The 15,991-nt window shown below is 29.5% G+C and overlaps 1 long non-coding RNA gene across 1 annotated transcript; it reads left to right on the top strand.

Moving 5' to 3' along the window:
* The first annotated feature begins 1 nt into the window (after nt 1).
* Nucleotides 2–11,262, top strand: LOC143246486 (uncharacterized). The gene is made up of 4 exons (XR_013025990.1): nt 2–1,440; nt 6,245–6,426; nt 8,352–8,487; nt 10,129–11,262. It is a non-coding gene; the product is annotated as an uncharacterized LOC143246486 (long non-coding RNA).
* The last annotated feature ends 4,729 nt before the right edge of the window (nt 11,263–15,991 follow it).

Below are 15,991 nucleotides of genomic sequence, written 5' to 3'. Positions count from 1 at the left end.
GAAGCTTGCCTCGTTCGAGAGCAAGGTTAAATACCAAGGAATTTCAACAGCATGTTGACCACGTGAGAGCTACAGCTGAAGAAAGAAGGTTAGAGAAGTGCAACTTGATTAATTCAGTAAAAATAACATTATGCTTGGCAGTAATACTGGTAAGTATAGTGTTATACACAGAACGTGAAAGATTGGCTTTACTGACATTTTGGAAATTAGATGGGCTGTGTAAATTTGAAAAAAGGGCCAGGCAACAAAATACAGTTATCTTATTCAGAGGCCACTAAGGTGATTGAATTAACTGATAACAACCCATCAAATTAGAAAGTAGAGTGGTTAATGATAGATGATGTCAAAACTGATTTAGTACAAACAATTGGTGAAACCACCTAATCATAAAATAAACTTGTAGAGCAAAGTTTTTAGAAAAACTAATAAGATTTATAATAAAAGATAAAAGTTCGAGAATACAGAAATGAAAAATTTAAGAACTGGTGTAGAAATACAAGATTATTTATCTGCAAGCGATAACAAAAGAAGCTGGGAATTAATTCTGCGGAACAATTCATTAATGACAAATAATTAATTAATTTATAACAAATAAAAAAGGAAACTGACATTAAATTATGACAACGTGGGCAGAGATGTGTAAAGCGACAAATCGAAGTGCGTATTGAATAGTGAGTGCGCAAGCGATTACAACGTCCTCAGTTCGTGACAAAAAACCAGAGTAACTCGAGTAATCGTCATAACCCGATATGTCGTTGACAAGAATGTAGTCGAGATTGCGTTAGAAACACTGTAGCTCAGTAAAGTTATTGCACTTAACGAAGTGTTACGTTAACAGGACAAGAAAAATCAAGACAGCTATAGTGGAAAGAGAGGGATTTCGAGAGAAAGATAAGTATTTCCTTAAGTAATTGACTATTCTGGACTGTTCAACTAGTTGGACGGCTAATGATAGATATAAAGCTCCGTTTCTGAAAAAACTATTGAGTCAGGAAGATCAAAGACTTGTACCATCTACCTTCATGGACTGGCGTGGAAGGAATGTAAACACGACTTTTCTTACTTGTTAGCCATATGTGAAGACGTCTGTAAAACCTATGATAAACTGTATATTAAGGGTATAGAACATACAAGGTAAATCAGTAAGGTAATGGTATTAACACGTATAAATATGGAGAACTTTGGGTGTCCAGCATTCAAGAGGATGAACATCTACCACGCCGTAACATGTATCTATAAAAGTGTATCCACATGAACATAGTGCAAAATGGAAATTGACGTCTCTGTATGAATGAATTATTAACAGTGATGAGGCAACATTCCATCATTTCGGACATGAATTTCAAAGAAAACAGAAGAGGAACATTAATATCAGAAGAAATGATGACGTCGTTAACTGTTAAAACGAACTCCAAAGTGTATGTATTAATTGAACTTAAGGTAATATAAAATGTACTAATATTACTCTTTTTCAATAGAGTTTTTCTGTATTATAAAATATTATATAGTTAAATGATATGGTTAAGAAATATTGTGTGTGTAATTTTGTATGTGTTGCTTATAAAAATATTAAAAGGAGTAGAGCATATAATAGATGATGTATGTATGTGTAATTAACGCAGTATTTACAAAATAATAGAAAATGCTGACTGATGTATAAATGGAAGGATAGAAAGAAAGAGTTTTGTAGATGAAATTTTTATCAGAGATCAAAATAATTTTAGGTTAAGAGCAGTGAGGCATCACTGGATATTTAGATGCATCTTATAATTATTTGTAATAATAAGTTACATACAGAAAAGAGTGAAATATAAGTAAACATGTTTTTGTCTAGTGTATAAAAAAGTAACGCTATCGAACAATAAAAGAGTTATTTAAGTTATAAACTAAGAGAAACCAGCCTAGAAACTTCCTCTGTGTGTTTAGATTCCAACAAATAGACGCTATTAAGGTTAAAAATGGTTATTCAAGCTATAGACTAAAAGAACCCTGCTGAGAAACTTCCATTATGTGTTTAGATTGGAAGAAATAGACGCTATCAATGTTATAAGGGGTTATTTAACCTTATACTAAAAGAAACCAGTTGAGAAATTGTCCGCTGTACATTTGGACCTAAATGAGGTGACGCTATCAAGGTTAAAATGGGTTATGCAAACTCTAGAGCTGCAATTAGCAAATGGAACCAGGAAGAACCTTTCATAGCTTGACGAAGCTGCAGTATGGGCTATTGATTTCGAGCGATTGATTAATTAACAAGCTTAGGAGTTTGTAAATAGCAAGCCAGCTGGCAATCAACCACATCACTTAGTTTCGCAGACGACAAATTAGGGTAAGAACGTAACAAGGAGAACAAGAACAGTATAAAAGATAGATAGTTACGACGTAGAGTTATCTCTCTTGCAACCAGAATAAACCAGGTCATTTCTCACCCAAGCTTTATCTAAGTATTTATAATACCATTATTCCTTAATATTGGTCATCATGTTAATAAAATTAAATGATTGTCTAGAATAAACAATGTTAAAGTCAAACTATACATATGGTTGTAAATACCAAGTGTCTGAAACCTTAAATAAAAAGTGTTATTGGAAATCTTTGTCTCAAATGTCTTTGTTTTAACTATAAACCATCGAGTTAGTGCCTGTGTGCTCCATTCGAGCACTACATTCTCACTTAAAAACAAATACATCTTGTAACAACAGGTAGTATTAGTCTGAGCTCCAACGGCTGAGCCGAAATAACCTCTCGGCCTAACTAAGCCACTCATCTGGCCTCCGTTACATTGTCTAAACCGCAAAATAATTAATGTAATTTTTCAGTCAATTAATTTCATTCTCCATGTTTACGATAAGAATCGGAAACGTTTATATACATAAAGGTTTGCATTTGATGGGTTGCCGGCGTTGGATTCACGATAACTTGATTCGTCTGTGTGATTCCTGGATATCAAAGGAATTATAATCAATTAATTGTCCAGAAAAAAATAAATCAAATTGTCTTTGTGTGTCAGTTAAAGAAATTAAGTATAATCATATCTGTGATTAGATAAATACTTGTATTAAATTATGTATATAGAAACCAAAGAACACAAAAAAGGGTAAATGTATCAATAATATATTTCTTTTACCATGACACTTTATGAAACACATAATCTTGTGAAAAACATTATCTGGTCCATATAGCAAGTGCTCGATAAATTATTCATTATCTGTGTATTTATAATGTATTTTTGTTTTATTTTATACAACTAAATAATACAGTTGTATTTCTACACATTTTCAATGTTTTAGAATACTTTAAGATTTTCTATTGCTGGCTTGTGATTTAAAAAAAAACACAACAGAAATGCATAATTGCAGAATTTTGTGAGTATTTAATGTTTTATGAAAAGAATATTTTCTATACTATCTCGTTTTCTAAAAGTATGTAAGCCTAATGAATTTTGAAATGTGTCTTGTTGCGTTAAAGTCATAGTCATTTGTTTAAAGTAGTCCTTTCGCCTAAATGTCTTGTTTTAGTATTGTGACAATAGTGTTGGTCATTTACTTTAAGACAGTAAAATAAAATTACATGATTTATTTCAAAAAAATTATTGCTCTGTAAAATGTGTGGATTTATTAAAAATCTTGCATGGCATGGTATAGTTGTGAGTTCAGTTTGGTTATGATGTTCTTACGAAAAACATAATGATATTTATATTTATATATAGTATACTTAATAATGTAGAAATAATAAGTTTTAAAACAATTTATAATTTATATTAATAAGATCAAGTTCGTAGAGGTCTGACTATGTTTTAAACACGAAATATTGTGGAACGACATAATCCTCTATTTTAACTAAATATCCTAAAATATTTAAATATTTGCACAACTTTAATTTCTTTAATGAATTACATTTGTATTTGTTTATCTCAGTAATCTTTTCATCTTTATAATTCTTAGTTTAGTGTATTATTATTGCTGCCTTGAATAACTAAACGAAAGCCTTCTAGATTTTTGGTAATTAATCTTCATATATTAACGGCGTAGTCATGTAGCTAATCACATGAACCACGTCTACATTCTTTGTTACTTTAAGTTATATCCAATGTTCACAATAAATTACATTGAAAATAGGTAAAAATTGTTTGAAATGTGTTTCTGCCTTCTCACAACTAACGTAAAATAATTACTTACAATGACATTCCCATTACTGTGGTGGTAAATGCTGACAGAATTTTTTCAGATTTTATTATCAGATTTAAAATCGTTCATTAAATGTAATATAAAAATGTATATACTACGAATATGCTTACTTCCATCGAATTACGTAGATCAATTTATATTTAAACTTTATCAAATAATAAATATACACTACATTTAAAAAACAATATTATAAAGGAGAAACTATCTAAGTATAATTATTGGATGTATAGTTTCAATTTTTCAAGTAGAAAGGTAGATGCAACTCGGTATTACACAAGGAACGACCACAATGTCAATGAATCATAGTAGGTATAAAGTCTGTCTTTGAAGCTGGAAATCATTCCTTAGGTTTTGTTACACGTTCTGTGAAACTGGTGACAGGTAGTTAAACCTTCTACAGGCTTTATAGACTATAGTACTAGGTATATCAAATAATACGAAATACTCTGAATTATGTCTTTACTTTTCGCTTTTTGTATAGTTTTATTACAAAGTATAACTGCGTAAATATTATATTAAATAATTTTAATCACACTAATGAAGGTAAAATGAAAGTCGTCCTTATTCAGTAAATTAATGCGTTTTGTTTCACAGTCTTGTCCATGAACAACATATCAAATCATGGAAGATGTCAAAACTAATACACAGTTATAGTGACTATTCTTCAAATGTTAAAAGTGGAAAGACGATCACAGTTAATGTTACAAAAATTAAAAAAGGATAGTAAGTTTTTGTTTTGTTTTGTACTTTCGAGAATCAGACGATGTTACAATAATTATTCTTTTTAGGTTTAAATCTTTTAAATAATGGTTTCACTTTATAAAAAACAATGTTCTAGTCGTATGTTGGACTGATAGGAGTGTAGTTGAAAATTTTATATCTTTTAATTACGTTCATGTCGAAGGGGAGGTCATAGGTTAAAGGTGACGTAAATGTAAACTGATCAACGACAGAAATACTATGATCAAGGCCTTGCTTTCTCCATTTGATAAGTCCTCTTTCTTCGTCTGTCCCTCAAACTGACACACAAACATATATATATATTTAATTTTAAGAGTATTTCGAATGTGTTATTATTTCATTCATCTCTTTATTTATTCATTTATATATACAATATAACATTTATTTTGAAAAAACATAACATTTCTCCTGATTCTCTTGTGGAGGTTTTGAACATTATATCCCCTATCAGAATGATAAGGATATTGTAAATATAACTTGAAATTATTCATATATGGTTGTTTTTTTTCTGATTTTTCCTAGTTGTTCAGCGCTAAATAAAGAATACGATAACAGCGAATGACACAGGATAGAAGGGTCGTTGTATAGATTTGATACTTGGTAAGAAAAAATAAAACAAAACAGACTTTCTTCGATTGTGGTTAATAAAAACATGCTGTAAAACATAAAAGATAGAAATATGAAAGAAAATTAGTTTCTTATATTAAATAGGTTATGATAAGTTTTTGTTTTCTTTGTTGTTATGTTCAAAGTTATACAATAACCTATCTACGCTGTGTCTATTACGCATATTGAAACGTGATTTTTAGCTCTATAATCTCTCAGACATAAGACTGAGTCTCTGGGACTTTTACGTTCTACTTTATTGTAACATAAAATGAATATTACGTCAAAAGACGGTGAAGAGGATTCGTAAAGATTTTATAAACATATTTTGTTTATGTTTTCAAAGGATATATGTAACAGTGAATAATATAAGAAGCAAAATTATTGTTAGTGAAGAATTACTAAAAACAGAACAATATATTGAACAATACGAAACAACGAGTAAAACACACTGTATCACATTGTACCAACGTTTATAAAGAATGTTTTAAATTGTACATTATGTGAACTTAAAAAAGGAATCAGTTATAACTTATCGTTTTACTTTAGAGACCGTCTTATGATGTTCACATTTTTATTCTACCAGTAAGTATTTCATTCTTATTCTTCACCATAAATACAGGGTACAGTAGAGCCTTCATTCAGTACTGATATATATTCACGTCATGTGGTCTAACTAACAATCAATCTTTTTGTTGATGTCTTTTCAGAATCTTCACGAGTGTTGGAGAATGTTCGATGATTTCCGCCGTCTAAACATCTATTTATAAAAGCCCCACAGTGGCTTACACATAAATCTGAGACGATAAATATCGTGGTTTGATACCCATAACAATCACAGTATAGATGGACAACTGTGTACCTTGGTGATAAAACATCAACAGAAAGAAACGTAATATGTTTATGTCTATTTTATCGCAGTGGATTCCCAGCTTAATTTTTCAATATTTTAATATTAAAGTTTTATCTTTAATATATATTTTGAGAATTAACTGAGGTATATATAAATATCACTTTGTGTATTATTGTAATAAATGTAAAATCATTACATCATAGCTTGACTTGAACAGTCCGATGACAGTATTCTGATATTAGTTGGTTAAAATGGAAATAGGTGGATAAATGATCAGAAACGTGAAGTTATAAATGTAAGCTGTTTTTTTGTTCTTGTTTCGAAAGTTATGCTGGATAAAAACTGTAATATTTTATATCGCTAATATAGATAATAAAAGCAAATGAATATTTTATGGATAAAACACCAAACATAATACTTTAACGGTGCAACAAATCACATTGAAATATATTCGGTTTTTCACGAATCCTCGAAGGAATGTTCCCTTACCTGGTATAGAATTGTCTAACACAAATGCAATGAATCCACTAACAAATACACTGGTGCTCAAAGAAACTGTAATAAGCTGGTTTGCTATGTCATTCCCTAAATGTTAATAATAAGTTACCAGCTTGTTGTGATATAAAGAATATTTTACAAATTGATAATCTGGTTCTTTGGTAACTAGGAAAAGTCTCAACCATCATATAAGTTTATAATAATCTTCCCATTTCTGTGAGACAAACCGCTGTTATATAGTTTTCGACATTTGGTACTCTGTATGTTTGGTAAATTGTAGAGCATTGAACCGTCAGTATTATCTGATAGATGGTTTCAGAAACTGTTTCATGACGTTCAAAAAGTTTCCCTCACCAAACTCCAGTCACACTCAAAACTGTATGTACCTATATTAATAGTAGCTGGGCGTCCCTTGAACCACTTTGGTATGGCAATGAACATAAAGAAAAATAATCCAAGGAAAAATATTTCTCAATGAGTAAAGGTCGATAAATTGGACATTGAACAGTCAAACTCATATTATAATTTTAAACAAAACACATATGATTCCACCAATAATTGGTTCAAAAATAGTGTTTAGGAAGGCTCCAAACTTCCTCAGAACTGCAAATATCATCAGGTTAACAGTACCAAACTGAATAACTCATCGACTAGCCACCTATTGGTGTGAAAATCAAGCAAGTGAAAAAGTGAACTGAAATATCAGCGGTTACTATATATACAAATGTTTAAGTTTCTGAAATGTCAGTAGATATGTCATACATACAAATGTATATTGACATTATAAATCTACGCAATTAACAATAATATTAAAATTCTGATGCAAGTGATCCTAATCTATTTTAGTAGGATAGCACTTGGGTATACTTTTGTTATTCCGATTGCTCCAATGTTTTTACTGTAAGAAGTCATTCCACCTCTAGATTCTCAAATTCCAGAGACGATACAAGAAATTCTTTCTGCAAATATTCCACGATTCATAGCACAAGGTGAAAGAGGTGGTGCGCATGATAGCTCCGCGCATGCGTAATATTATCATACTGACTCCAATACTGAAACTAATATTCCTGCAATCATTCCTAAAATTGTACCGATACTGACTGTTGGTGAACCCCACTGTCTTGAAAGATAAAAATGAAGATGTAACCGGTCTACCCTTTTTTTCAAACGTTAATTCTTAAAATACGTATCGACTGCTTTAACAAAATACGTGTGTAATAGAACATAAAACTCTGATACTCTTATCATTATTACTTTTGATAAATGTAACTTTTATTTCAGGATAATGTGTGTTAAGAAGTGTTTTACGTACAGTTAACTTCACAATCAACTTAGTTTCATTATAACTAAACGCATAACAAGGATCTACATTGAAAGAACGGATCAACAGGTAATTTCGTAAGCTAGATAATTAAATAAAAAAACTAAATTTTAACAAATATTTTTATAATTATATTTTGGAAAAGGTTACATGGATAAGGGAACCTAAACCAGGGATCTGAGTACATCATCTGCACGCAACGATTTGTTCTGGCTGCATTGTTTGGTCACAGGGCATCTGCAGCAGTTTTTATGAAACAAATAACCCACGCAATAACTATTGTAAGTAACACCTGCAAGTAGTGTTGAAGTTTGTTTTTTTCATCATTAAAATTAATATACATTTGTTGTATTTTCCCTTTTAATATTAATGTTTCAGATACACCAGAAAACAAACAGTATATTATCATTACATTTGCCCATTTTGTAAGTAATATCAAAAGAAGAATGAATGTGATCTCGTGGATAAAGTAATTGTTCAGGATATTTTTTAAAAACTTAATAGAAATATGTTTGATTCTTCATTCAGCAACTTAAGCTGATTAAATTCGATAAAAATATGCTTTCTACTTATCTTTTAGAACAAAGTAATGGGTTATTTAGTGAAAAGAAATTAACTTCCGAAATCATCGATTTTATTTTATAGATTTCCTTATCCAGTAAAAAAGTTATTATTTATTTATAACAAATTAACGGAAGCACGTGTGTGTGTTTTGTTATAGTAAAGCCACATCGGTTTATCAAAGATAACACAGTCTCTGGTTTTATCATTGTAAATTTGAAGACTTACCACTGTTCCCCCGGGAGACATAAGTGTAAATAAATAAATTTCCAAGTCGATTTTTTAACATTAATTTACTAATATAAAATGATTAATTTCACTGCTCTTAGAATTTAAACTTTGTAAAAGTTGTTTTCCTTTTAATAACGGATTTTCTATAATTATGCAACGGAAATTTCGAAAATAATATTCATTTTTACTTCATCACGTGTAGATTTTTCTTATAAATCGGGAAGAGAACATCTCCTACTTATATTAAATTATTATTTCGCTTCCCACAATGAACAATATTTTTATCATATTTGTTTAAATAAATACAAACAAACTGAAGAAAATGAAAGATCATTGATGTTAAACGAATATGCGTCATCATTCATCGTGATTTGAGTCCCGAAACTACGTGTTGTGGAGTTTTTTTTTATTTATGGCTTCTGGAGCATCTTATTTCAAAGTCAGCCTTCATACCGAGATAACACCTTCCCTGATATTTTTCGATCTTAGTATCAGACTGTGTAAACATTACTATCTTTTCCAGTGCTGTCCCATTAATAAAATAAACAAAATTAACAAGTAAACTCAGTTTAAATGGTTTGTTGACCCAAAAACATGCAAAGGATTATTTAATATCCACAAAGTTTCCAACCACGTTTTGTATTTGACCTTATCAAGAAGTTCAACATTTTTGTACGTTTCCTTCAAGTGAACGGAATGAAAAATAGGAACAGAAGAATATACGTTACCATGGTAAAGGAAACTTGTTTTGTGGGAATCAGTGAGCAATAATCACTCTCTTTATTTATAGACAGCAGCATTGGTTTAATTCAGCAATATTATTGCATTAAAAAAGTGAACCTTCTTGCAGAAAGTATGGTATAAGCTATTTCTTACGACTTCTGTTCCAGTGAAAGTATGTCCCTGGAGAAATTAAATCCTTAGCCAGAAGTCTGGTCTCTAAAATCTCTGAAAATCCAAATCTCTCACCGAGTCATTAACTTCCCCTGACATTTCAGGCTGAAATGAATTCCTGCCATAATTCTATTGACTTCAGATTTAGAATGACATGTAACTGTATGATTTATCATGATTTTTTTTTAATAAAAATAGATAAATATTTGAAATAATTAAGTAATTTCTCCTTACAGGTTTTGAAAACAAATTCAAAATGTTATGCCAGATGCAGTAAATTCCTGAGAAAAGTCTGAAAATATCCGGACTTTTCACTTTCTGTGTAAGCTAGGACATCAAGAGAATTAAATATTTTATGCAGAAATCTTACATTTAATAAGGTCTTGAGGTAATTTTATAATATGAGTTTCTATGTAATATCCGATATACGTATACGAAATATTTTTAACACAAAAATATAATGAAGTTGTAAAACCCAAGTTTGTTCTCAGCGGCATATAGACATTTTATTAATATAAGTCTCGAAACTGTGCTATGAATATAATTGTAGAAGTAGCTTTGAAGAAAAATGTTTTAGAGATAATATACGAAAGTTATACTTTTAAATATTTATTTCTCGCTTACTTAATGTAAATCAAGTAAAGGATTTGTGTTCTCTGTTAACACCCACAGATTTTTTTGTAGTCTTGTAACACCGTAAATTCCTGCCAATAATTACTTTATGGCTTGGAATATAATGAAATATTAATCTGCAGCTCTTTTATTTGATATATATCTGTTAAAATATTATGAAAAATATTATATGAAATAAGACACAATCTCTCTCACAAATAATGGAGAATCTAAACACTACAAACTTAACGCAAAACCTTTCTACAATACATTGTTTTTGGTTTCTTTTTTTATCCAGGATGGTGATGAAGGGTAACACTCTATCAATCCGTAATACATCAATTATAAGTTAAAGATAGATGAGTTTTACTGTTTTTTGTGTATTTTATCACCAATGTTTACAGCTTTGGTGACGAAAATGAAAAGTTACAAATTTATTTTGGATGAATCTTAGGCTTTTTCAACATTCACTACTTTGTTTTCTTTGTGACATAATGAAAAGAAACATTTGATGTAAGTGTAAGTATAGCCGATAGTGTTTTAGTTTTCAAATTTATTAGAGTTAACATTGATACACAACTGATGATGTAGAGTATATCAGATATTACCAAGTCTTATCCTTAAAGGTTTGTGAAAACATCTTATCCTGCTTAAGATATACAGTAGAAACATTGACTTTGTAATGTAACGATACGGTCGTCTTTTGTTTATTTACAACATTTATTGTACGAATAAATATTGTAATAAATAAATAAATATATGGGACTACATATAAGTCAGTGTAAACGTATGATTGGTTTCATACAATGAGACCAGAAAATTAATTAATTTCACAAGAAAAGATACATAAACTGAAATATTACAATCATGTTTCTACAGACGTAGATATAAATCAAATCATTATTCGATGTCATTGTATAACCTATATTTTGATAGTTTATGTTAAGTTCATGTATAACTGAAACCTAAAATAACACTTTGTAGTTTTCCTCGCCTACTGTCCAGTTCAAGTGTATAATCACTTTAATCAAACAACATAAAATATGTATTGAAACCTTCAGCTGTAATAATTTCTATAAAAAATCGCTCTTGAATTATGACTGAAAATATTAAAGTTTAGAATTGTTAGGTATTTTACTTAATGACTCGTTTAATAGCATTTAAGATTCTCTGAACATCTTCCATGTTCTAGGTTTGTTATTCATAGATTGAACTGAGAAACAAAACACTAGTAAAAGATATGTCCAATAAAGACGACACTCTTTTTTAATGCCGTTAATACCATGCTATTAGTGTTTCACTTCTGTCATAATAGTTATAATTATCATCTACTTTATATATACATGTATATGTATATAACACTAAATTTTACATGAATACTTAATTGCAAAGGAGCAAGTATAAAATATCGTTTGTATATGAATTAGCTAAATCATTTCGTTGTTACATTTACATAGTTAAACAATGTAATACAAACTATACCAACAGTGACAACAAGGTAATAATTCATATAATTTCATGCTATATAATATACACCCTAAGCTTTTACAACCTTTAGAATATTTACACAGGTCTTACCAATTTCAGTGGACGTACACCAAAATTCGATGAATGATTTTGTGCTTTCAAGACAAACTTTATACCTTTAGCACTATGTAACAAATTTTTACTTTTCTTGTTCCTGGGCAGAAAGTGTTATTTCCCAACTGCTTATGCCTAAAGTAAATGGGAAAGACCTATTTTTTTCTCTTCAAACTTTGCTTTTGTGATCTGGGAGCGTGGAATGAAATCATGATTGGAGTCTATATTTGGGGGCTGGTACGTGAAAGTGATTTACTTTGCAGTCGCAAATCTCGAAAAACTACTCACTTCTAAACATTTTTGTATAACTTTAGTATAAATACATATAAATCTTGATTCATATGTTGTTTTATTCAGACCGTATTTAAATTAAAATGTGACCCGTTTTTACATGTAAAATAGGTTAATTTCTAAATTTCATTACTCAGGTCATAAAAGCAAGTTTTGAAAGGAATAATGGCCATTTTCTGTACTTTTACAATATAAGTAATAACACATACTATCCAGGAACAAAATTTGTGTTACATAGTGTAATATGTTTTTCTCATAGCAAAGGCACACAATCTGCTGAGTCCACCGATTGAAATCGAATTTCTGATGTTATAGTTGTAAATCCGTAGACGTACCGCTGTACTAGCGGAGGACACTCATATAATGAATCGTTACTATAATAATTTGGAAATACCGCTACGTTTCAAACTCTAATAATTCGTTAACACATAATTATTTTGTATCAAACCTATTTAAAACTTTGAATGAGCAGTTTCAATACTTCACAATCACAACTATAAATCTAATAATAATATTTTAATACTTACAGGTGTTTTGATTTATATTATTATTTTCAAATGCAGTGTACTTTGAACAACTGAGTACATTTGGAACTGGATTCACTATTAAGTACTATATACATGTTTATGTTCATAGCAGTAAACAGTTTATAACTGATATGAAAATTTAGTAGCCTTTGTCGTTAATTGGCGCTGTATTATTGCAGTTGTTAGTGTGAAACATTATCTTATAATTAGTTTCTATCGATTGAAATACATTTGAAACCAGTTGAACTTATTTATCATATAAATTATTGTGAACATTAGAGATCAATTTATGTGAGTATTACTAAAGATGGTGTTAAATCGATCATTTAAAGTCAGAAAACATAAAATAAATATTGTTACAATACTAATCATAATGAATTTTTATAAATTATTTATTTGTCATGTGGTATGGCCCTGTAGTAGCACAGCGGAATGATTGCGGACATACAATGCTAGAATCCCGTTTTCGTGATAGTCAGAGTGTAGAAAACCTATTTTATTACTTTGTGCTTAACTTTAAAACAATCAAACACTCAATCAATCTTTAATATGTAATATCTTTCATAGCACTTAAGAATTCATATTATGATAAAAGCAATAAAGCTGTAAGTGATTCTTGTTATTAGCTACACAACTATTGTACTGTCATTAATATATGACGATTTAACATTAAACGTCTAGAGTGTTTTCGTTTAGTACTTCTTGGCAGAAAATCTCTAAACTAAGAACTATAAAGCTTAAGAAATTTATCAAGATAAACACTTTTAAATGTAATTCACTCAATAATCTAAACTATTGGAAACATAAAATATGTTAGACTATTTACTTTCAGTAGAAGATTATGTCGTTGATACAAGATTTCGTGTTTGAGACACATTCAGACTTCAACTATCTTTATCGTTTTAATAGAAATTATTACAAAATTTCAAACTTGTTATTTCTAAAATTAAGTGTTTTATGTATGAAAATAAATATTATGTTATTGTTAATAAGGTAAAGGAAGGAGAATTCACAAAGTGTAAACATTATTTAATACATCAAAAGTTCTACAAGAAATAAAACAGCAAATAGTCAATACTTAATGATATACTCGATTATTAATCACTAGATTTCGCTGCAATTTATTTGAAAAAATTCTTGCAAATCTACAGAGTTACAATCTACGCTGATCATCTCTACGTTTCAACTAAGAGAGAAGTAGAAGGAAGTGCTCTTGGGTTACTTTCCACAAATGATATAGTGGAATATGACAATTGCTCTTGTTTCCCTCCCAAGACACCACAGTGTGGAATGCGTTTTAGTAACTATTACATATATACCGTGAATCACTTAATTCAGAAGTTAACAATTTCATATATGATCATTTTTATTGGAAATTACTGGGCAGTAAAATCAGTACATGTTCTCATCATTAGTATGGTACTACTCTGTAGTTATTTTCGTTATTTTGTTCTCGTGTATGTGTCTCTGACCTTGTTTTCTTAACTGTTGTACACTCGTTCCAGGCTGGCTACACTACATAAAGTATGGATTATCATCTTGGTTAGGTAAAGTTAAGCAGAAAAGTGTTTTCAAAATTCTACTTTTTAGGTACTATTGAATGTTTAAAATAACAATTTTAAGCAGAAGTAGCAAAATTTATAAACATAATTATAAAGATAAAACCACACTAGACTGCACATTTGTCTTTTATATTTCTTAGTTTTTCTACTAGAGATTTCGAATTGAGCGCGAGTAAAAATAATATTTTAAGTTGTATATTATCATTTATTTTGAATGGATATCCGAGTTATTATATTAATTATTACAATTTCACATATCCAAAATCAGTGTCAAACAGTAATTAAATTTTAAAAATTAATTAAATTTCGATTTATGACAAGTTTATGATATTTTACAAGACTGAACGTCATATATTTCTTTCTTAACAGCTACATATTTTAATATACAAACAATAAAACAATAAATAATAACAATTACTACAAATATTAATTAGAATTGATAGTTTATACATAATAGTTTTACAAAGTTGCAAACAATAAAGACACTTTTATCTGGTGTGAAAATAAATATTTTATCGATGGTTTACGATGAACAATTAATTTCGAATCGTATCAGTACCCTTCATTTATCGGGTAGCTTTCATGTGATTTATTGACAGCCGAAGTTATACAATGCCATTGTAAAAATACTAACGTTTGAAGTTAATTCACTAATGTTAGACAGTTTGTAACGTCTGAATTCTATAAATGTTCCTGCTCAAATATACGCAGTGTTCTAATTGGTACACGTTTATCACACGCATAGCTTCCGAGGTTTGTTAAATTTCGAGTATATTAAATACGCTCACAGTACATTTTTGATTCTTGCACTCAAAAACCTTTTACAAATTTAGAGAAAAGGCGTCCATTTCGATATACACATTTTATAACAAAAGTTACATGTATTTTTAAATATATGTTTAATTTAAGCAAATGTCAATTTGAAAATAAATATGTTACAGTAAATAATAAAAAATACATTTTTAATGCTCATTAAAATAAATATATTTTTAAGTTAAAGAGATTTGAAAGCATAATAATTATATCAAGGGTAATATTTGTGTAAATAATCCTTGCATATTTCTCCCTCTATTTCGATGTTCAATTAATACAAACAACCCATATTACTTAACAAGATTCACCTGACGTTGAATGTTCAGAGATGTAAATTCAAATTGGCAAGAATACTGCCAGTCACTAGAGTTTACACACACACACAGTACATTGTTTATTCTAGCAGTTGAGATACTTTTAAAGACTTAGAGAAGAGACAAAAATAAGCAATACTTATTTAACAATACAAGTTAGATACATTTTAATATATCTGTTTAACTAAAGGAACCATCGACATTAAAATAAATATATCAGAGTAAATCAGTAAAAAAAATAAAATCTCTAATCATCACCAAAACATAAATCTGATTCTAAGTTAAACATAATTTAAATTTTGTGAGAGGTAGTTTTCACATCTGCTGATATTACATTTCTAAAGCTCCTCCTACCACGAAACGACTCAAGAACGTATTATATGAAACACACGCAGTACA

This window comes from Tachypleus tridentatus, chromosome 3 (assembly GCF_004210375.1).
Source record: "Tachypleus tridentatus isolate NWPU-2018 chromosome 3, ASM421037v1, whole genome shotgun sequence".
NCBI classification, from domain to species: Eukaryota; Metazoa; Arthropoda; class Merostomata; order Xiphosura; family Limulidae; genus Tachypleus; species Tachypleus tridentatus.
Note: the sequence above shows the minus strand (reverse complement) of the source record. Positions and strands in the feature narration are given on the sequence as shown.